Raw genomic sequence first — 23,959 nt, forward strand, 5'->3', positions numbered from 1 at the left:
GTAAATGCTAACAGCCAGCAGTTTGAGCTGTGAGTAAGAAGAGGATTGTTAACAGCAACAAGTCAAGTCAGACAAAATGGAGACATTATTTTCAATTACAGGCTTGTCCCATGTCTCTAAAATTGCCTTCCATGAATCTAACTGCAACCAGAGAACAGTTTAGGGAGAACATAAGAATGTTCCCTTCTCACTATTACCCTAAGGGATAAACAGCACCAATAAGATTCTGCTATTTTTAAAGCCACTCTCAAATCTTTATCTGAATTTCAAATTGTGTTTAAGGTACCCAGAGTCACAGCATATGACAGAGTTACCAACAAAGAAAATGAACTGAAGAGAGCTGAGTTAGAAAACCCCTACAGGTGTTAAGACGTAGTCTTTTGCAAACCAAGAGAGTAGGAATTTAATTTGTGCAAGAATGGGGGGACTTCCAGTCATTTGTCAGGGAGAGCTTAGTGCAGACAAGAACTTAATTTGCTTGAATGACCTAGACTTCATTCTGCAAACATTCTCACTTCTAAAATGGGCCTGGAGCTTTGCCTTTGAGTGGATACCCAAAAATTCTGGAAATGCAGGAATTAACTTAATGACTCATAAAAGTGTAAGGCATGCCTGGCCAGTGTGGCTCAGTTGGCTTAGCACTGTTCCAGGCACCAAGAGGTCTCTGGTTTTAATCCTGGTCAGGGCACATGCCTGGGTTTCAGGCTCCATCACCAGTAGGGGGTGTGCAGGAGGCAGCCAATCAATGATTCTCTCTCATCAATGTTTCTATCTCTCTCTCCCTCTCCCTTCCTCTCTCTATAAAATCAATAAAAACATATTTTTAAAAGGCATCACCAGACATGCTAAAATTGAACAACACATGAACACATAACCAATGAATTGTCCCACAGATCAAGTTCATTAAAGATCATGAGCAGTTAATTCCATTTCATACTTTTAAATTTTGCTAGAACTGGTCTAATTTATCTTTACCTCCCCATTTGCTAAGGTAAATCATAAGATTCAGGATATAATTATACCAACTGCTTCTTAAAAACAAAGACCAAATACTGAGATACTGAAGAGGGTTCTATGTTCTCCCAATGCTTTTGTGGAGGCAGAGCCCAAAATCATGGCCTATTTTTCTACTGGACAAACTACGAAACAGAGTGCATCACCCACTACACATAGCAAATAGCAAGTAAGCAGAGAATCAAGGCATCGCAACACTACTACACCCACAAGATAATGTGTTTCCTCATTTGTACAAAAGACAACTCTAGGAATAATTTTATCTACATAATAAAAGGTGTGACAATCGATTATATACAAACAACATAATCCTTCAAAGATTGTCAAAAAATTAAAAGGCTATATTATCTAATAAATTCTTTTATCTGGGAGAGAAAATGTACTAATCTTTAGTAAATGGAACTTTCACATTTGAGATATTATCTAAGAGGCACTGTTTTTCTAAACCCAATGAAGCTGGCTCTTTGAGCTTGTAATAAGAGCGCTGGCTATGAGAAGTTCCATTTCTAAAACTTCAATTATAACTTATCTATGATTTAGATTGGTACCATATGGGGATAAATTTTATGAACCTCTGTAAGTTGAAGCATCTGATCACACTGCATTATTAAAAGGAACTTTCTATTTCTGCAGTAACCCAGTAATTTAGAAATGGCATCCTAGCTAATTTTATCATAACTTAGAACAAGTTCTATACTTTAAGCTAAATAGCTTTCAAGAAGCAATTCCAAATCCTATAAATGAAAATTAAAGTATTAAATGCATTATCATGATAACATATACTAGTACTTTGGAAACCAGATTTGTCAGATAATGTGTGATGTTTTTTGGTTTTTTTGAAAAACTGGGTGGGTGATTAAATAAATTAGAGTGTGCACTACCCTTTTTTGGTCCTATTAACTTTCTTAATGTCAACTAACAAAATGCAGTATGAAAAAAGAATATTTGTAAAATCAATACTATAATACAAATACTGACTGAATCAAAACAGAAAAATTATTGGTTATAAAAGCCAGAGGAAATTTTCAGGCTTATGACAAGAGGGAAATACTAGAAATGTTTGCTATTTGAAAACAAACCTAACCTCCCCCCCCCCCATATAGTTTCTCCCATAATACGAGAGAGAGAGAGAGAGAGAGAGAGAGAGAGAGAGAGAGAGAGAACACGCATGTGTGCCTGGCCAACTCACAGGCCACATACCAGAAGTTGTTCATCTGTCTTTTAAGATGGATTCTCCCAATACAAGGATGATTCGTTCCGATATTTATTTTCAACCTTATCGTTTACAGAGATACCCACCACCAAAGGAGAGCTAGAAGGACACGTACACATCATAAATCACAGTGGACAGGTCAGCTTCATGCTCAGTCAGTTCTTCACTCAATGTCCTTTCCCAGTTCAAGGCAGCCTCGTCTCCTCCTGGAATTAACTGCCATGTAATCATCACTTGCATTATTGATCTACTCTTTCACACCCAGCTTTTTAAGAAAGCTGTTTTCATCCCACTTTTTTCAAATAAGAAAGTTGAGGGGGGAAATACAATGATCATAAATATAGCCTTCCCCCCAGATTCAACATTTGTTAACAATTTGCCATGTCTGCTTCACCTCTCTACAGATGCATACACATGTATGTTCTTTTTCTCATTCATTTGAAAGTTGCAGAAATCATAATTCATCCCTAAAGCCTTCAGATGTGATTCCTAAAAATAACATCTCTTATATGATCACACTATTACCCCACCCAATAAAATAAACAATAATTACATACTATTCTCTAGTATCCGGTCTGTGTTCAAATATCTCCAGTTGGTGAAAGAATGTTTGTTATAAATTCTCCCTTCAACCTGAATCCAATCTAAATTCATACATCACAACTGGTAATTAAATCTCCTTAGTCTCCTCCAGACTAGAGAATTGTGCCCCCCCCCCCCCGCCCCGCTTTCTCTCTCTTCCCTCGTAAACCAATGGCTTTTTAAGAAGCCCCAGAAAATTGCCTTATTAAATATCAGCGTTTTGAACTTATGTGACTGTTTACCTCTAGGGGCCATTTACCTTGTCTGTCTACCTGCCGTGTTTCCTAAAACCTTGAAGTTTGGTACAGGCTCGATTACATTCAAGTTAAACATTTTTGCGAGAACACTTCAAAATGGTGATTTTCTATCATTCATCTATACCAGCGATTTTCAATCTTTTTCCTCTCACAACACACAAATTAATTACTAAAATTCTGTGGCACACCAAAAAATATAATTTTTGCTGATCTGACAAAAAAAATAGGTATAATTTTATTATTCAGTTACAATGGACAACTATAGTTGGCTGTTGTCATTTTTCATTTGACAATCTAAGGGAAGAGAGGTCAGTACTACTGACTAAACAGTCAGACATTTGTTTTAAAAATTCCTGCAGCACACCGATTGAAAATCGCTGGTCTATACCTATTAGAAGGCACCCTATATAATAAAAGCCTAATATGCAAACTGTCCCCTCAACCAGGAATTCAACCAGGAGTTCGACCACTCGCTATGACGTGTGCTGACCACCACGGGGCAGCGCGGAACATGACAGGTATTGGCGACACAGCACTGGCAGCGAGTGGCCGTGGAGGCGCTGCCAGCCCCAATGGGCCCCAACGAGAGCAGGACCGCAGCGGGATGGTGGAGCAAGTGAGCAGGCAACGCCAGGCCAAGGCGGGCGTAAGTGGGGCCTAATCGTCCCGCCAATCACCCCACAGACGGCAACCAGCAGCGTTGGGGGGGGGGGGGGGGGGGAGACAGGGCCACCGCCTGGCTCCCAGGCACTGAGGGAGCTGGGCAGGGGCCCAATTACCCCACTGATCACCCCACAGATGGCAACCAGTGGCGGCAGGGGGGTGGGGTCGCCGCCTGGCTCCCAGGTGCTGAGGGAACTTGGTAGGGCCCAATCACCCTGCCGATTGCCCTACAGACAGTGACCGGCGGTAGGGGGCGGGGCTGCCGCCCAGCTCCCAGGCGCTGGGGGAGCCAGGTGGGGGCTCAATAACTCAAGCAGGAGGGGGCGCACGGGGGCCTGGGGGCCCAGGTGCTGCCCAGGGCCCAAAGGTCAGCTGGGACCTGCCCTTCCATGCCAGACACTGGTGCTTTGATCACCGGTCAGGCCTAGGGACCGCATTCGTGCATGAATTTTGTGCATCAGGCCTCTAATCTATCCATATAAAAGGCTAATAAGCTAAGTGTCCTTCCCACCTTCCGACCCATTGCTATGACATGCACTGACCACCAGGGGGCAGACACTCTATGCAGGAGCTGCTATAATGCACACAGAGAAATGGCACCACAGATCTGGCGCCCAAAAAGAACACTCAGCTTCCCCCAAGTGGGACATAGGCCCCGCCACCACCCCTGAGTGACACCCCACCAAATCGCAGCAAACACTGCCAAGACCCCATGGCACAAAATGCGGTCCACAGCCCAGCCCAGCCCAGCCTAGAAACAGTCGCTATGGGTACCAGGTAATGATGTCACATAGCAATGCCCGGCTTCCTCTCCCTAGCGACTACCCTCCTTGCAGTTTCTGCAGCCCAGGAATACAACTTGTTTTATAGCCAGGTGGAAACACTTTACACTATAACCAAATGTCTGTGAAGTGTTTTCCCGTGCCTCATCTCATTTGATCCTCACAGAAGTCCTAGAGTAGGTAGATAGGAGACTTGGTGGAATCCTATTTTCTTTTCATTAGCCAGAAAATGGAGATTTAGAAAGTTTAGAAACTTGACCCAACTGAAAAGAAGTAAGAAATGGTGGACCTTGAAAATGACTTCAGGCCCTGACCTGTTTGGCTCAGTGGATAGAGCGTCGGCCTGCGGACTGAAGGGTCCCAGGTTCGATTCCGGTCAAGGGCATGTATCTTGGTTGCAGGCACATCCCCGGTGGGGGGTGTGCAGGAGGCAGCTGATCGATGTTCCTCTCTCATAGATGTTTCTAACTCTCTATCCTTCTCCCCTCCTCTCTGTAAAAAATCAATAAAATATATTTAAAAAGAAAAAAGAAAATGACTTCAGGTTTTCTCACTGCACAGAATATAGTCAAACACTGCTGCAGTTAAATATTTTACCCTTTGTTCTCCCTGTGTGATCTACAATAATAATCTGCTTCATGTTGATATTTACTGCTGTATTGCTGACAATTACCTGAAAGAGAAGTTGGGGTGCTTCACTGGGCTGGAAAACGTTTAGCTTCATCAGAAAGCAGGTCTAATTAAGCAAGTTTGTTCAATATCTATGAAAGGCTAAGTTGACTTGCGCATACGTGATACATACAAAGCTCTCACTGGCACCAATCGCACATGTGTGTTTCCATCTGTCATTGTCGATTGTGAATTTGGTTGCAACTTCTATTATAGAGAAAGGGCAAATAGCGATATTAAAATATTTCTTCTAATTAATTTCCTTTCAATGTGCACAAATTCGTGCACCAGGCCACCAGTTCTTCTATAAGGCAGAGCTTTGCTGTTTTTCTCTCTCCTCCCCCTTCCCCTGCCCCACTACCCTTTACAATGGACTAATGAATTTTTACTTATTCAAAATGTTTCAATCGATTAGAGTTATTATTCTTTCTTAATACTCAAATTGTCCCAAATGTAATAATTAGGAGCTTCTTTAAAAAGTCATTTTTTAAAGTCCTCTCCTTTGTTAAAGGGTACTTCTCTACTGAAGAAAATCGCCAACTCATTCATTTAATAAATTCAAAAAAAATGTGCTAAGTATTTAACATGTGTCAGGTGCTTTTTTAGGTGTTGGGAATATATTAATGAACAACAGAGTCCCTACTATTATGGGGATTACTTTACAATTTCTAGAGACAAACAATAGACAGAGGGTTAATTATGAAATATATCAGATGGTGGTAAGTGCTCAGAAGAAAAAGAAAGCAGTGTAGAGGATGTAGAACGATAGAGTTGATATTTTAGACAGGGTAGAGAAAGCCGTCCGATATGATGACATTGGGCAGAGACCCAAATGAATCTGAGGGAGAGCTTATAGCATCTGGAAGGTGAGACCCAGGCAATGGGAAGAGGGCCGAGACTGCTTGGAGGGTTTAATCAACAGCAACAAAGCAATGTGGCTGGAGTCCAGTGAGGTGAAGACAGTTGTAGGAGATGAGATCAGAGAAGAAGGGATCCTAACATACTCAGATACTCAGTATGAGTATGTAAATATAGCTTGCTTTTGTTTCGTATTTTTACCATAAAGTAACATTTTTTCTAGCAGGTTGAATGGCTCTCAAAAAGATGTGAACATGTCCTCACCCCAGGAACTTATTAATTTGACCTTATTTGAAAAAGAATATTTGCAGATGTAATTAAGTTAAGGATCTCAAAATGAGATCACTCTGGATTACCTGGGAAAACCCTAAATCTAGTGACAGCTGTCCTTATAAGAAGAGGCAAAGATGCAGACAGAAGAGAAGGCCAGGGGAAGATGGAGATAGAGATTGTAGCTATGTAACCACAGGCCAAGGAACACCTCAAGCCCCTTATGAAACATTAGCAAAAGATAGACCTAAATAAATGAATCAGAAAATTCAATTAATATTAAGAAATAAAATTGATCACCAGATGCAAAGCAATCCAAATCCAAATCCTAGCAGTTAGTTTTACAGCAATTGACAAACTGATTCTAAAATTTATATGGAAAAGCAAAGGACCTAAAGTAGCTAAAGCAATTTTTACAAGGAACAAAGTTGGGGACTCACATTACCTGATTTCAAGACTTACTATAACGCTAGAGTAATCAAAACGGTATAGTACTGACATAAAGACACACATACATCAATGAAGTAGAATACAGTATCCAAAAACAGACTCTCTTCTATTGTCAACTGGTTTTCTACAAAGGTGCTATGGTATGAACAGTACGAACAGTAGGCCACATCATGTCCACCCGGAACTCAGAATGTGACCTTATCTGGAAATAGGTCAAGGTCATTAGTTGAGATGAAGTCATACTGGATTAGGTGGGCCCTAAACACAATGATTGGTGTCCTTATAGGAAAAGAACACAGAGAGGACACACAGAGCCACCGACACACAGAGAGAAAGTCCTGTGACCACCGAGGCAGAGACTGGAGTCATGCAATTACAAGGCAAGAATGACAAGGACTGACAGGAGTCACCAGAAGTTCAAGAGTCGAGGAAGAATTCTCCACTCCAGCCTTTACAGAAGTCCTGCCAACACCTCAACTTCAGACTGCTGGCCTCTGGAGCTGTGGGGGAAGAAATTTCCCTTTTAAGCCACCAAAGTTTAATTTGTTAAGTCAGCCCTGGGGAAACAATACGGTTTGGTTATTGGTAGTGATGGGTTGGTTGGTTTTTACTGAGTTAAAATTCACCTAACATAAAGTTCATCTGATCATGGGTTTTATGGTCAGACTGGCCTGGATTCCACTCCGGTATCTTCCACTTCCTGTACCTACCAGAGCAAGTTGCCAATCAGAACCTCATTTTCTGACGTATAAAATGGGAATATAGTCTACGTGGCCTGTGATCATTAGGATTCCTTGAATTAAGCAGTGGTTCTCTACTTGGCGTGCATCAGAGCCACGGGAATCACTGGGTGTGGGGTGAGGCTTGACAATTTGCGTTGCCAACATGCTGCTGCTCCTGAGACCACACTTTGAGAGCCAATGCACAGAGCTTGGAGTAAGGGGTCAAGGAGACCCTACTTTGGAACCAGAGAAACCTGGGTATCAAATTCTGATGCCTCTATGATCCTAGACAAGTTCTATAACCTCCTTGAACACCAGTTTCCCTGTGAAGTTCTTGGCCGAGGGAACAACCGCCACCTACAGCTTAGGGCTGCCCTGAGAAGAGGTGATGACCACAAGGAGGCACAGTGCCTGGCACAAAGTGAGTGAAGCTAACTGCTCTGACTAGGCTATGGTTTCCAGCACCGAAGCATTTAATCCTGCTAGTCAATAACCTATCACTACTAGGTTTGGAAGGGATTTTTTTGTTCTGTATGGTTTTAGGTTATGTTATCAGGAGTACAGAGGCAAGCCCCTCATCTTAGAAATTAAAGGATGTACTGTTCTGACTACTAGTGACAGAAAAACACCAAAACCAGTTCATGTAAAATCTCCTGGACAAAACATAGATTCACACAGACTAAATTTGAACTGATAAGTAACAACTCAAGAAACCAGGTTACTATCTCAGGAAATGCTTGGCTTAATCATCTCCATTTTTCTCTCAACTGGCTTCCTCTGCTTACTCAGCCTGCACATGGCCCTTAAAAATAGCCACCCCAAGATGACAATGATCTATATTTGATGGGGATTTGGGTTACACAAGTGTATGCATTTGTCAAAACTCATGAAATGCTACACTTAAGACACATATAAATCACTGTATGTCTTGGACTTCTCTTCATGTCTGTCTCCCTCACTGAATTGTGACATATCCAGGACAAAAAGGGAATCATAGTCAACTCTAAATACCCAACTCACAAGCAGCCCAATCTCAATAATGTTTCATTCTTAAACAAAGGAAGACAAAGTTAAAAATGTGAGAAATTTTACTCATTAAGATTCATTCTAGAAAATGTGCTAAAAGTTTTCATTTTAACCAGTGACTACAGTCTAGTAAATTAACATAAAGAGATTTAAATTTTACATATTATAACTAGAACTACCTTTAAAAGCAAACGATTATGGTGCAAACTGTTCTGGGGACATGACTCTACCACCACCTAGTGGAAATAAATGCATATTACCATGTTCGGGAACTAGAGAAGACAAAGAATCTCCAAAGGATGTGCATGAGCAAACACATTCACCAGGCACCTGTTAGGTTCTAGAAACTGTGCCAGGTCCCACGAGGACAGGCATTGCTCATGCTTGTTTCGATCACTGCCTTACCACCAGAGTGACAGAGCACGTTGTTGGCTTTCAATAAAAATGTATTAGCTGATGGACTAGATTCTGGGATTAAAAGGAGACTGAGACGTGATCTTCAGGAAAGACATTCAGCCATCCAAAGCCAATAGAATTTTATCCTGACAGTGGAATATTGTTCAGCACTTAAAAAATGAGCTATCAAGCCATGAAAAGACATGGAGAAATTTTAAATGCATGTCACTAAGTGAAAGAAGCCAATCTGAAAAGATTACATACTATATGATCCCAACTGCAAGGCATTCTGGAAAAGGCAAAACTGTGGAGACAGTTCTGGGAAAGGAGAGATGAACAGGCAAAGCAGAGGACGTTTAGAGGAGTGAAACTATTCTGTGTGATGCTATATTGGTGGATAAACGTCATTATACATTTGTCAAAACCCAATACCATGAATGAACCCCAATGTAAACTACAGACTTTGGGTGATAATGAGGTGTCAATGTAGGTTTACCAATTATGACAAACGTACCACTCTGGTGGGGGGGGGGGGTGTAGATGAGGCTATTCATGTGCATGGGACATATGGGAACTCTACTTTCCACTCAATTTTGTTAAGAATCTACAACTGCTCTTACAAAAAAGTCTGTTTTTTAAAAATCATAATTTTTTATTCTGACTTTAGATATTCAAATAAGCAACCTCACATCTAATGAGTACACAAAAATATGATATTGTTTATTTTGTGTGATACTGATTCTAAACACCTGAGTAAATGCTCAATAAATGTTATTTCCCCAAACCAAGTAGCTACCACTAAGTAGCTATAAACAAGCCACTGTTCCACCTATAAAATTAAGATAGCTAGATTAAAGTTCTTAGATCCCTTCCTAATTTAACATTCTTTTAATTTTAAAAGAAGAAATAATAGAATTTAAACTTTTCTAGGGTACAGAGAAAGAAGGAAAACTGTCAGATATTTACAGCATCACAAACACCAAAAAACACATTAAAAATTACTGTCAGATCTCACTTATAAATATTAATGTAAAAACTTTACAAGTAATACCAAAAAGAACTCAGAAGTGCTATACATGAAAGATAAGCTATGAGCACAAACTGTTCATTCTAATTTAGGAAGTTCACTAATATAAATAACCATATAAACAGGTCAAAAAAAAAGTTAATGATCATCTATGCCAAGAAAGCATATGACCAAATTTTAAACCATTTTTTATCTTTAATCCTTATCAAAATAGCAATAGAGGATTGCTAATATAATTTTAATATAATTGAAAAAATGCAAAATTTTTATCAGCCCATAACTTGCTAATGTTTTGTTTGAAACACTAAAACAATGAAACATTAGAAGTATTTTAGAAACATTTTTGTTGAAGTCTAGAAGGAATAAAGAAAGTTTGCCATTATTTTTTAATATTAATCTAGATTACAAAGCATCAAGATTTATGCATGGGCCTTAGGGTTTGCAAACTGGAAACACAACTAGGCAATACCCAGTGTTCCAAAGAAGGAAGAAAAGCTAAGAGTTTTTATAGTAAAAAGTACATTTTTGAGAAAAATCGGTCCTGTATTCTTAGCCTCTGGATTGATCCAAGATGGTGATCCTCTAGATGACTGGATAATGGGTGTCAGGTGATCTAGATACATGAACATTCTTTTGTTTGTCCTTCAGGGGGTAATCAGAGGGTTCTCTGGAGATTTGATGTATATCTGGGCATTGATACAGGTCTAGAAAGTTCAAAAGTTTAAATTCCCAGGCTAGTTCAAACAAGAATAGAATCATTTCCTCAGACCTCAATCTACTTGACTGTAGTAACTCAGCAGCTTGTCTATAGTGACTCTATTTTATTTCTTCACTCTACTTCTCACGAGAAAATTGTTCACATTGCAAAAAGAGAAATCCTGAAAAAATATAGAGATATGCTTCCTAAAAAGTAAGGATCATTCAACTATGAAATGAGTTAAGAAGGGAAACTGGGATCCTCTGTAGGAAATATTTTTATAAGACAGATATGCATCCATAAAAAAACTGTTATGCATTGAGATAGGGGCAAATGCTTTCATTGTGAAGGTTAGCCCATAATTCATCAGCCAAGTAAGAAACCAATCAACAACTTATAAAGTTCTTAACTATGTGCACAACTCTGTAGCAGCTATAATAAAGTGTAAGCTATGAATCCATCAGGAGAAATATGTATTACATGGTTGGGGAGATAAAATAAACACATGAAGAAAACACAAAACAATGTATAAAATTAATAAGGCAAACTAATAATGGAAGAATTTCTCTCTCTGCTTTTCAATATATGTTTTAGGAATAAGAATACAAGAAGCAGAAGTAGTCAATCAGAACAGAATTTTATTTCCTCCAAGTTTTAGAAGCTGAAAGGATCTGAAGCTTGTTAAATATACACAGGTAAATAATGTATAGCAATGGTAATAACTAATCAGAGATTACTGAAAAACACCTAAAATCTCAAAGAAAATTCAGCAATGTTTATCCTCCTACTTCATTAAAGCATATTTACTAATTAATTTAACTAATCACTACTATACACACACCACTGTGCTAGGCTTCTATTGAATGAGCCAAAATGAAACAGGTAAAAATACTCAAAGAATTCTATACAGTACAACAGGACTGGAAGCAAGTTCTGAGAGCAGCTCTTCAACAATGAAAGAACTGTCCCTGCCGTTGTGGCTCAGTGATTGAGCGTCAACCTATAAACCAGGAGGTCACCGTTCTGTTCCCGTCAGGGCATATGGCTGGGATGCAGGCTCAATCCCCAGTGGGGGCGTGCAGAAGGCAGCCAATCAATGATTCTCTCTCCTCATTGATGTGTCTATCTCACCCTCTCTGTTCCTCTCTGAAATGAATAAAAATATATTTTAAAAAATGAAAAAACTGGGACTAAAAATCTTAAGTTTGCAACTTAAAGTAATCGCATTGAACTATGTAGTCACCTCTGTTTATATTGCTAAAATAAAAACTACATCCCTAAGATAACCCACTTCTCAGTACCACAAACTCATAATTGAGGAAGTGCAGGTGATCGTTCACAATTCAATTCAACGAATATTTACTGAGTTATAATACTATGCTCAGTGTCAGAAATGTGAAGTTGAATAACACATGGACCCAGTTTTTTGTTTTAAATACAGATAAAGTCAAGTCCAAGACCTTGAACTGAAAGAGCTCATGTTACAGTTGTTCTCTTAGTTGGGGGAGAGGGTGGGGTGTTTTGCCTTTAAAAAGTAAGATTCCTTGAAACAGTCCTATTTTTCTAATCATTAACTACCTAACCAAGAGGCTAGAGAGCTGGAAAACTGCTACACTGTACTTGGAAGAAGTGAATGGAATATAAATTGGAAATAAAAATTAAATATCACTAAAACTATAGTGCGGTACTGGTCCAATGTAAAACTGTATTGTCCTACATCGAGAAATTTTATTTATACAAAACTTATTACAGAAAGCAAAATATAATCAACTAATGTTCACTGTGCTATTACAAGTGCAAAGAGGTTTCCAACTAGAAATATGCTCTATTAAAAGCGTTAGGGACCCTAGCTTCCAAATCCTGTAGAGAAGACCGATGCTGGAGAAAGGCAGATACAGCCATGAGGCAAAATGCTAGGAAGTGATAGAATGCCTCTTTACAATTTGCAGCGAGGTTATTACCCATGATAAATTGATAATCATTCATTAACTCTGAGAGCAATAGACAACTGGCAGGCTATTTCATGCCTCAAAGAACTTATGACAAAAATGACAGGTGACTTTGAATTCAGAAAATAAAATGGATTCTTGGAAACTGTTACTTTCATACATTCTTCTTTTAAATAAACTTGGAGGCAGATATAGGTATTTGCTGCTGATAAGAAGTAAAGTTCATGATTTCTACATCAATGATAAACGGATTAATGTTTGCCAGTTGCATAAGCCTGTCAATCAACAATACACAAGTGAATTAGGCATCTAAGGCAGCGGTCACCAACTGGTGGTCCGTGAGGTCCGAAAGGTTGGCGACCGCTGACCTAAGGTATATCCTGATACATAATCCACTCTAGGTCATAAGAGGGAAGGAGTGTGCAAAATATACATCGAACGCCTAAATTAAACAGGGCGCAATTAAGATTTAGGGGTTAGGTTTGCAGGCTTTCCTTGGCTGGCACCTCCTTGCCCCCACCACAATGTTGGTGTTTCCTAATTAGGGCTTTTGTCTGGTTCTATTTCCTTCCAATCCTCCATGTTCCCAAACTGATCGGCACCTAAGGGGTCAGCTATCACCTACCCTCCACTATCTCTAGGAAAACTTCTCCCCTGGACCAATGATAGTCAACCCTGGCTGCATATCAGCATCACCTCAGTTGCTTTTAAAACATGCCAATCAATCCCAGGTTAATTACATCAGAGTCTCTGAGTTTCCCTAAAGAACAGTTCCCTAAAGAACTACCTACTGCTCTTGTAGATCTATCACTCCAGCCCTCTCCTGGTCATCTCCTCCTGAACCCACAGGAACCTCAAGCTTCTCTCCTATCTGAGACACTCACCTACCAGCTCTAAGCTAGAGCATGTTCCCCTCTTCCTTAACTGACCCCCGGAGCATCAGGTGGTCCTTCTTCCTGGCTTCTACACTACTCTGTCCATGCCTCCATGAAAGCATTTACCACCATCTATTTTAACTGATTGTGTATATATCTATCTCCCCCATAAGACAGGGGTGTTTTGTTTTTTTTCATTTTAGTGTCTGAAGCATCCCTAATGGGTGGCACCAGAGTGTGAGTAACAGCCAAAAGCCAAAGAGACTAACCAGATTTCTATAGTCAGGTCTAAGAAGTAACTACAAGATTGGAAAACTGGAGACAAGGCTAAGGATGATTAACGGGTAGATATAGGATCAGAGTCATGAACGAGGACATGGGAGAAGGGGCAATGGACCTGAAGCTCAGCTCATTTGCCTCCACCCTGTACACTGACTAAACCAGACTGGTTAAATCTGACCCTGCGTTGGAACAAACACTCCTGACAAGTCTATGTCCCCAAAGTACATCAAACTGAAGTTTTTTCACCATTACTGTTACTACACCTTTTAGCCTTCATCATCTTTTGCCTAGACTTTTAAAACACCATCTTGATTCATGCCCATACTGCTCATCTCTTGCCACTCCAGGCTAGAACAGACCACAGTTTCCTTTAAAAGAACAAATCTCTTCCCCTTCCCCTTGCACTGGAAATTCTCACATGGCTCTTAGAGAATGAAGTCTACATTCTCTACCATGGCCTATCAGGCCTCTCAACCAGGCTCTACCCAATCCCTTGAGCTATTCCCCCACCATAATCAATACATTCACACTCAACAGCTCTCCATCAGTTCACAACTTCAGTCCTATACACAAGCTGTTCTTACAGTGAAAATACCCAATCCATTGCCCACACATTAGCCCAATTTTAGAGATCCCGTAAGAACCAGCTCCAACACTACCCCCATTCATTTACTAATTCTTTTCAAAAGTTTTCTGGGGGTCCTACTATGTGGCAGGCATTGGCATAAGCATTCCTATAGTACTTCATTCAAATGTGAATTACGACAGTTAAAATGTTGTATTTAAAAACATTTGTGAATTTATCTTCCCCATCTGTCTATAAAGATAACAGCTATATATTCTGGTCCAGCTGTCTTGTTCTGACTTGGGTCCAAGAGGGGCCCAGGATGCCAGGCAATGTCTAGTAAAGACTCCCTTGGAGGCCCCTGGATCAGGCTACAAGGATTGTAATTAGAATAAAGGCCTGAGTCTACATGGAGAATACAAACAATGAACCAAAGTGAAGAAGGGTCAAAGCAAGCCTTCATCCCAGATGAGAAGGCAGGAGGTAAAAGTAACAAATAAAGAAGGCAGAGATGAAGCTGAAGTATGGAAAAACTGAAGACTAATTTTGAACTAACACCATGAACACAGACTTGGTACTCTTTTCTGGACCAGGACCATAACCTTCAAGGGATAAAACCATTCTAAATACATTATATTCATCTTCATAACAACCCTACAGCCTAACCTAGTACTAAGAACGCATGCTGTGAAAGTGTGCTGAATTAACATTTTTGCAAGCAATGATTACACATGTACTCGTGTTCACAATGTGTATTCATATGACCAGAAGGTAAACCAAAGCCATTGGAACACTAAATTTTAGCACAGGATATCAGAGATCTAATCTAAAACTAGGGAGTTGAGATAACACCTTGCATACAGTATACACCAAAAGACTAATTTATTCTACCATATACAAGTTACAGGCAAAACTAAAGAATGGACTGAAATTTGGACATAAGTTGTCATGTGGACTGAGCAGCAGAGGAAACCATTCTGCACTGGGGAGGAGGCGGGGAGACATCCAAGCAGAGAGAAGCAGATAACATGTCTGGGCTCTTGAAGGCTTTCCAGTCCCTAGTCTGTATCCCTTCCCAAGTTGCAAGATACAGTCCTGCCCATCAGTTCTGAGATGCTCTAAATCCTTTTAATATATTCTTCATAGCTTAAGCTAGCTCAAGCTGGTTTGTGTTACCCAAAAATAAAAATCTTACACCACACATAAATACCAGAAGTACATCCATGCCTACATCCAAGAACCTCACCTACTCCCTTGATAACTATTTCATTTCTTACTCCTCTTTCCAACGACAACTCATTCAATAACATCCAGGAGCACCTCCTTCATGCCATGCACTGTCAGCACCTGGTAAGGAGATGATGAAGCCATGGTCTCTGTACTCCAGGTCAAAATCTAGTGCAACACTTTTTCAAAATGTGAATCTTGATCAAATTGTAAAATCAACATCGTCAGTCCCAAAAAGCACTTTATAAAATTTAAGATATCTATATAATAAAAGCCTAAGCGAACGTTGTGGTGGAATGACCAGGATGACCCGTCGCTAGGATGCACACTGACCACCAGGGGGGAGACACTCAATGCAGGAGCTGCCCTCGGGTGGTCAGTGCGCTCCCACAGATGGAGCGCCACTCAGCCAGAAGCCGGGCTCATGGCTGATGAGCGCAGCCGCGGTGGCAGCAGCAGCGAGCTGAGTGGAAAGGAGCAGGCGATGGTAAGGAGCAAGGGGTTCCAGACTGCGAGAGGGCACAGGCCAGGCGGAGGGACCTCCCCTAAGAGGATAAAAATAGAGTGCATCACAAGAGGCAAAAGTTAAATGTTGTTTTCTATAACTTTTGTTTCAGTTACACATGTGTGTTGGAAAGCAATATAGTATGTATTTCTTTTGTTTGTTAATCCTCACCTGAGGATACCTTTTTCATTGATTTTTAGAGAGAGTGGAAGGGAAGGGGGAGAGACAGAGAGAGAGAAACATCAATGTGAGAGAGAAACATCGATTGGTTGCCTCCAACATGCTCCCCCGACTGGGACTGGGGATTGAATCTGCAACCCAGGTACATGCTTTACTTAATAAAAATAATAATTTTAATTGGCATATCCTTAGATTGTGTTGATTTTACAAATTCTTGAAAACAGTTGTTTGCCTCAAGTAGATTAAACATTCCTTCTTTAGATTTAATTAGCTAAGCAAATCTTTTTCTCTTTGCCTTCAACAAAGAAAGTTCAAATCAGCATGTCAGAATTATTATAAACTCTTAATTAGCTCAGTAAAAATTCAGTAAATTCCTATCATACTAACAATGAATGCTGACCAGTCCAAACCCCAACTATCAACCTATAAGAGATGAGAAGTTAGCCTGGAGAAAAAAAGACCATGCGACAAAAGATAGCTGCGTGCAAAAATGTCAAAGGCATATGATAACTCTAAATTGTTTAAGGTAACTTCTGAAAAGAATTAATTAAAGAGAATGTAAAAGAATACGTCAAGTAAGCCTTGGGCATTTTCTGGTACTTCTTATATTTTCCAAGTGTCTGGAGTCTAAGAATCTTACTTCACTACAAAAAAAACCAACTGAATTAAAACATACTTATTCTCTAATGTAAAGATTGTCAATCTCCGTCAGACAGTGGAAGTTATGATACTCTTGATCAGTCAACAAGAATATTTACTGAATGCCAGGGTATTATGCAGAACACCATAAATGATATGAGATGTCATGAAATACTAATAGTTAACATCCATCATAAAAACTTAGAACAAGTTTAGTGGCAGAAAATGATCATGTCACAAGCATGTTTCTATGGAAAAAATCTATTGTACAAAGCATGGCAGTTAAAAAGTCAAAGAGTACAAAATGGCTCCCCCCAAAGCAATCATATATAACCATTGCATTTTGAGGAACTTCTGGCAATTATTCCCAATTTTCTAATATACTTTTTCCACTAGTTCACTTTTCACTTTAAATACCTATAAAACATGACCTGTTAGGACACAATGCTGTAGTCAACTTATACTTCCCCTGAACACCCCCCTCCTTCTCAATGGGTAACAATTTTAGTTGTCCTGTTGGCTACTTTTAAGACATACTTCCAATTTTATTTTTGTTCTATCAACAAAATATCTTGACTCCTCCTTCACAAAATAAGGTTATCAGAGCCTGTACCCGTTCTTCTACTTCTCCTCCCAACTGCTGTCAGCTGTGCTTTTCCCCCCATTATCAAGACTTAAGGTTCACATTCCATTATGTAGCCATAATTAAATAAGTCTTGCATGCACTGTCTGTAGCAATGGTTTTTAAACTGCAATGTGCATCAGAATCATCGCCTGCAGAACTTGTTAAAACACAGACGGATGGGCCTCACCCAGTGAGTTTCTGATTCAGTACGTCAGGGGTGTGGCCTGAGACTTAGCATTTCTAACAAGTTCCCAAGTACAGTGCACGTAGTTTTGATGGACCATTTCTTCTCTTAAAATGCACACACACACACACACACACACACACACACACACTAACCTCATCCAGACAGAGATACATGCACACATACACACTAAACACACATGCATGTATGTACATGGATACATTCATGTGTGTGTGTACATATATATGGCTATATACGTGTGTGTACATACATATGGCTATATACGTGTGTGTGTGTGTGTGTGTGTGTGTGTGCGTACATGTGCATCTGCTTGGATGAGGTTGGCTGCAGTGAAAACAGAAATGTACAAATTCAAGTTACATCTGAAGAAATAGCAGACAGAACTTGATGTTTAACTGAAGGTAGAGAAACAGTTCCCTTTAAAGATTTACCCTGTTTTCAACAGCTTGATTATTGTTAAAGATTCATATGAGACTTTCTGGTCGATCTGGTCTTCTCTGATGAAACCTTTCATTCCCTCATTTAGAAGGCATCTTAACTTTTTAGTTAATTATTTTTCACGGCTTAGGTTCTGGCAATAAGGAAAACCACTAAACTAAGTCTAACTTGTTTTATATCTTGGAGATAAATAATAATTTAGCAGTTTGGGTTCCGAATATGTTTAGAGTAAATCTGATTTATTATGGCTTTATTTATTACATTTTTTTAACTTGGAAAAGTACTTTGACTCCTTATTACTTTTGCTGATGGGTATTCTGTTGATCTTAGAGGAGAAAAGTCTTTTATGACTAGCTCTATAAATTGCCGCTCTAGGCTTATTTCAGAACCATTTTTCTAAAAAGACTGTTTTACACGTTCAGTTGCTCCTAGCTACGAGTATTACTGACTTCCTAATGGGCCTTGTAGGGTTTGAAAAACATCTTTATGTACTCGATCGCCCCCCTCCCACAGCAGACAGACACTATGCTTTGGCAGTCCAAGAGCCATTTATGGCTTTTATGACTGGTGACTGGGAAGCTGGACACACACGGCTCAATCCCTTTCGAGTTCTTTTGGGGGCAACTCCTCCATGTCCTAAGTTTTTGAGAGGCAGGTTCTGCCTTTCAGGGGAGCCTCTGATTGATTGTCCAGCATTGGCAAGCGACTACGTTTGCTTTAGTTGCCTAATCCTGTGGAAGCCAATTGCTGTCATATATCAAAGCCATGTTTTCCAAATGCTCTATCACTAACAAAGCTGAAACTTTCATCTTCAAAACAAAACAAAACAAATCTATATGGCCACTCAAACTCACTAGACCTCAGGCCTAGCAGAAGTTACCAAAGACTTATTTTTAACCTAATGTGCTTGGGCCTAAGATTATATATTTCTAAAACCCATGACATTACACCAATGCTAATGGCCCACAGAACATACTTTTAGTAACACGATTCTGAACTACTTTGCTCTGCTGCCCAAGTAGCACTAAGAAGAGGATAATATCTAAGGACCTAGAGACCTAAACAAAAATGCATTTATATCTAAATTCAAGTACTGAACTAAGGTGCTGTTTTCAAGCTATGTGAAGAGTTTCAAACTACAATCAAGTTCAAGACCCACCTAAAATAAACTTGACTTGTGCAATGTCCTTTTTTCTATTCTCAGGACAAAAACCTATTTCTCCTTATTCCCATGCAAATATACAGAAGAAAAACAACTCTATTTTTCTTAGGGGTAGGGTGGGGGGAGTAGACAAGCTTTTCAACTTGGCATTTGACTGAAAATTACATGTAAAAACAGACACGTCATAAAGACTCAAAAGTCTTTGACTATTCAATTCTCAAATATGCCACAAAAAGCTACAAAAGACAGCTTGTCTCTGGATTACTTAAGCTCAGCAACTTTTTAAAGGAGGGATTACATAAAGAAATTGTTCCAACTAGTCATACTTCTCTATTAAAAACAACATGCTTTAGGCCCTTACATTTAAAGACATCTCTGACATGAATTGAAACCGATTTGTTTGTCTGAATCTAGACCAATCTTAAACTATGGTTAATTGCTAATATACTTCAACCTCATTTCTTTCTCAAAATCAATCTGATTCTGAAAATAATCTTGTACAGTCTCTTTTGATTATTCAGTTTTCTTTGTGCATTCTATTTTTCTCTTTGTGTGATACTTGAATAAATACAAATCAATAAATGTATAGATTTTGACATTAAAATTTAGTCTTATTGACAATATTAACTACAAAGCTTTATCCAACAGGTACCATTCTTGTTTAAGTCCCATATTTTAAAATCATCTCTTAATATGAATATATGCTAATGTTCTTTTTGAAACCTAGAGAAACTACTTGAAGAAAAAGAAGGGAACTATTATTCATGGCCATACCTTCCCGAAAGTAGTCACAGGCTTGGCAACTAGGCAGACCTGGTGGACAGTCGCCCTAATGACTATGTAACCAATGGGCAAGTTTACCTTAACTCACTCTGTCATAACCCTTTGCTTTGCATGTAGCAAACTCAGTTACATAGTTATTATTGCAATAGATATTAGAGAACCCTTTTTTTATAAAAGAGAAAATTAAAGGTCATGAAATTTACACAACTGCTGAGAGTAACATAATAACCAAAAAACCTAGAATAAGTCCAGCTCTATCTGACTCTAAAGCCAAGAGCTTCTCCTCTGACCTACATAGCACTGCCACTTCTAATGAGAAGCTACTGACTGCTTAACTGAGAAAAGTATTTCTCGCACACTAAGAATGGCTCTTTCTTTAATTTTAAAAAGCCTATACTGGCACTGTAACACAAAAGCAACCTACATCTAAGACAACCAATTATTAAGTATCAATTAGCTGAGAGGGTCGGAGGGAGACCGCATGGCAGACAGCCGCGTCTCTTGGGACAGACACAGACCCTGACCGGGGTAAGGAGTTCCGCGGGTTTGCTGGCGCCAGGAGATTTGAGATTTGGATTTTGTGATTGCGGAGAACTGAGACTAAAGGGGGCATCCTGAGGAACTGACCAGACCATGCGGTGCCCATAAGAGAGGAGCGTTTCCCAGATCATGCAGTGCTGCAGATCCAAGCAACAGCAGCCCCCTGATCACCGCAGCCTCCTGATCACCACAGCCTCCTGATCACCACACCCTCTGTCTGTGGAACAGCAGCTGTACGTGAAGCCTCCCCCCACCAGCCAGAAGAGCCAACACAGCTGTGAACAACACCCACCAGAGGAGCTGCTGCCAACTGGAAAGCAGCTGCTACCGCAACCGTCTGAGCAGCAACCACAACCCAAGGAGCCCCTGCCACCCAGGGAGCAGCCACTGAACATCTCAACATCTACATATGTCAGCGAGATCAAACATGGGTAGGCAAAGAAACCCCCAAAGGAAAGAAAAGGAGGACTCGCCAGAAAAGCAGCTAAGTGAGACAGAGATATGCAACATGACGGAAAAAGAATTCAGAATAAGGTTCCTAGAGTACATGCACCAGATGTTCAAGAAGCAAGAAGAAACAGATGAAAAACTCAACTACTTATGCAAGAAGCTAGAAGAAACAGATGAAAAAATCAACAACTTAAGTAAGTCCCAAGAAGAAATGAAGAGTGACATAGCTTCAATAAAAAACTCCATTGAAAGTATCAACAGTAGACTGGGAGAAGCGGAGGACCGAATTAGTGAATTAGAAGACAAGGAAGCAAAACACACTCAAACTGTACGGCAAATGGAGAAAAAAATTAAAAGACAGGAGGAGAGCCTAAGGGAGCTTTGGGACAACATGAAACGAAACAACATACGAATAATAGGGGTGCCAGAACAACAGAAAGATGAACATGGATTAGAAAACCTATTCGAAGAAATAATATCAGAAAACTTCCCTGAGGTGGGGAAGAAAAAAGTCACACAAGCCCAGAGAGTCCCAAACAAGGTGAACCCGAAAAGACCCACACCAAGACACATCATAATTACCATGGCAAATGTTCAGGATAAAGAGAGAATCTTACAGGCTGCAAGAGAGAGACGGAAAGTAACATACAAGGGATCTCCCATTAGATTATCAAATGATTTCTCAACAGAAACACATCAGGCCAGAAAAGAATGGACGGAAATCTACAAAGTGATGCAAAGCAAAGGACTGAATCCAAGAATACTCTATCCAGCAAGGCTATCATTCAAAATGGAAGGGGAAATAAGAAGCTTCACAGACAAAAAAGGGCTAAGGGAGTTTATCACCACCAAGCCAGCCATGCAAGAAATGCTAAAGGGACTGGTGTAAAAAGAAGAAATATCAAGCTCAGAAAGAAAACAGCCACACACACACAAAAAAAAAGAAATGGCTACAAACAAGTACCTTTCAATAATAACTTTAAATGTAAATGGACTAAATGCTCCAACCAAAAGACATCGAGTGGCTGAATGGATAAAAAAACATGACCCATACATCTGCTGTCTACAAGAGACCCACCTCATTAGAAGGGACTCACACAGACTGAAAGTGAAGGGATGGAAAAATATCTTTCACGCAAATGGAAAGGAAAAGAAAGCTGGGGTAGCAATACTTATATCTGACAAAATACATCTCAAAGTGAAGGCCATAACCAGAGATAAGGAAGGCCACTTCATAATACTAAAGGGATCAATACAACAAGAAGATATAACCCTGGTAAACATATATGCACCCAATGCAGGAGCACCCACATACATAAGAAAACTTCTGGAAGATATCAGGGGAGAGATCGACAACAATACAATCATAGTAGGGGACTTTAATACACCACTGACATCACTGGATAAATCCACTAGACAAAAACTCAGCAAAGAAACAGCAATCCTAAATGACTCACTAGATCAGATGGACTTAATTGACATCTTCAGAACACTTCACCCCACAGCTGCGGAATATACATTCCTCTCAGGTGCTCATGGGACATATTCAAAAATAGACCACATATTGGGTCACAAGCAAAGTCTCCACAAATTCAAGAAGATTGAAATCATAAAAAGCTTCTTCACAGACCACGATGGCATAATGTTAGAAATAAACTACAATAAAAACAACCCAAAATACTCAAACACTTGGAAGCTGAATAGCATGTTATTAAATATTGATTGGGTTACCGATGACATCAAAGAAGAAATTAAAAACATCCTGGACACTAATGACAATGAAAACACAACAATCCAAAACCTCTGGGACACAATGAAAGCAGTCCTGAGAGGTAAGTTTATAGCTCTACAGGCCTATCTCAAAAAACAAGAAAAAATGGTAGTCAATCATCTAACTCTACAACTCAAAGAATTAGAAAGAGAGCAACAAGAAAACCCCAGAGTGAGCAGAAGGAAGGAGATAATAAAGATTAGAGCAGAAATCAATGAAATAGAGACCAAAAAAACAATACAGAAAATCAATGAAACCAAGAGCTGGTTCTTTGAAAGGATAAACAAGATTGATGAGCCTCTAGCCAGGCTCACCAAGAAGTAAAGAGAGAGGACCCAAACAAACAAAATCAGAAATGAAAGAGGCAAAATAACAACAGACCCCACAGAAATACAAATGATTGTTAAACAATACTACGGGCAACTCTACTCCAACAAACTAGACAACCTGGAGGAAATGGACAAATTCCTAGAAAAATACAACATTCCAAAACTCAATCAGGAAGAATCTAAAAACCTCAATAGGCCAATAACTATGGAAGAAATTGAAGCAGTCATCAGAAAGCTTCCAGCAAACAAAAGCCCAGGGCCAGACGGCTTCACAGGGGAGTTCTACCAAACATTCAAGGAAGAACTAAAACCTACCCTCCTCAGACTACTACAAAAAATTCAAGAGGAAGGAACGCTTCCAAGCTCATTCTATGAAGCCAGCATCACCCTAATACCAAAACCAGGTAAAGACATCACAATGAAAGAGAATTACAGGCCAATATCCCTCATGAACATAGATGCCAAAATCCTCAACAAAATCTTAGCAAATCGGATCCAGCAGTACATCAGAAGGATCATACACCATGACCAAGTAGGATTTATCCCAGCGATGCAAGGATGGTACAACATCCGTAAATCAATAAATGTGATACATCACATAAACAAATTGAAAGAAAAAAACCACATGGTCATATCAATTGATGCAGAAAAAGCATTCGACAAAATCCAACACCCATTTTTGATAAAAACTCTCAGAAAGGTGGGAATAGAAGGATCATACCTCAACATAATAAAAGCCATATATGACAGGCCCACAGCCAACATCATACTCAATGGACAAAAACTAACACCATTTCCCCTAAGAACA

At 39.7% G+C, this 23,959-nt stretch overlaps 1 protein-coding gene across 3 annotated transcripts in view; it reads right to left on the bottom strand.

Annotated features, from left to right (window-relative positions):
* Nucleotides 1-23,959, bottom strand: part of SMYD3 (SET and MYND domain containing 3) — a 521,599-nt gene that overhangs the window by 461,155 nt on the left and 36,485 nt on the right. Inside the window, exon 1 of one of the 3 annotated variants that reach the window (XM_070401163.1) lies at nt 7,160-7,178. The exons of the other annotated variants lie outside the window; for them this stretch is intronic. The gene's annotated coding sequence lies outside the window, so the exon portion shown is untranslated. Of the gene's footprint in view, nt 1-7,159; nt 7,179-23,959 lie in introns of those variants that run through there. 3 annotated transcript variants of the gene reach the window in all.

This window comes from Myotis yumanensis, unplaced genomic scaffold (assembly GCF_028538775.1).
Source record: "Myotis yumanensis isolate MYYU_CA2020_CCGP unplaced genomic scaffold, mMyoYum1.0.hap1 SCAF_22, whole genome shotgun sequence".
Lineage (NCBI taxonomy): Eukaryota > Metazoa > Chordata > Mammalia > Chiroptera > Vespertilionidae > Myotis > Myotis yumanensis.